This window comes from Nanorana parkeri, unplaced genomic scaffold, assembly GCF_000935625.1.
Source record: "Nanorana parkeri isolate BGI_ZX_2015 unplaced genomic scaffold, ASM93562v1 scaffold63, whole genome shotgun sequence".
In the NCBI taxonomy this organism is placed as follows: Eukaryota; Metazoa; Chordata; class Amphibia; order Anura; family Dicroglossidae; genus Nanorana; species Nanorana parkeri.
This window is the reverse complement of record NW_017306331.1, coordinates 2,226,549-2,227,241: the sequence shown is the minus strand read 5'-3', so window position 1 is coordinate 2,227,241 and position 693 is coordinate 2,226,549. Positions and strand designations below refer to the sequence as shown.

General features: G+C 40.5%; 1 protein-coding gene across 1 annotated transcript in view; it reads left to right on the top strand.

Moving 5' to 3' along the window:
• The window catches only part of SIX3 (SIX homeobox 3), a 20,660-nt gene that overhangs the window by 16,209 nt on the left and 3,758 nt on the right, over positions 1-693 (top strand). The gene's annotated exons all lie outside the window — the stretch shown is intronic.

Sequence of the window (693 nt, the reverse complement as noted above, 5' to 3'; positions counted from 1 at the left end):
TAAATAAATCTGCCTCTTTGTTTTATTAAAATGTGAATAGATTATGGTATGCAGGATTGCATGACATTGTTATGGGAATATACAGTATGTGTGTTTATAAATACATTGTATACCATGTGCTAGATAAGTTCTAGGACAGGGAATACAATTTATATATAAGCATTATACAGGACTTATCACTGCCTTCCAGATATGACATCACTGCTCTGATAATGGAAGAATACATAAGTGACAACTCCATATACAGCATTTATTAGTGATATGGTGCTACTGCCCAGGAACATGTTCTTAGATGAGATATGGAAAATATAACAACATTTAAGTAAAGGATTAGGGCAAAAACTTAGCTAAAAAGTAAAAAAAAAAAAAGAACTTGTAGAAAGTTGCTGTTGCTTGATCAGTGAGCAGATTGTAGGAAAGTTTGCAGAGAGTGAGGAGGATTGCAGAGAGCCTGTGCCCCCCTCCTGCCAGCCTTAGACCTAGCAGGAGGTTGGGGCAGGCATCGCTGGAGAGGTGCAGTGCCAGGCTGCCCACACAATCTGGTGCCTGAGCCGCTGATAGGGTCACCAGGACGAGGATGCCTCTAATGATCTCATCTCTCTTTTCTTCTCCGGCACTATTAGTGTTCAGATGGGCAGAATGAAGTGAAACTACGTGCAAATCATGTGTAAATTGTCTCAGTCAGAAGCCCTT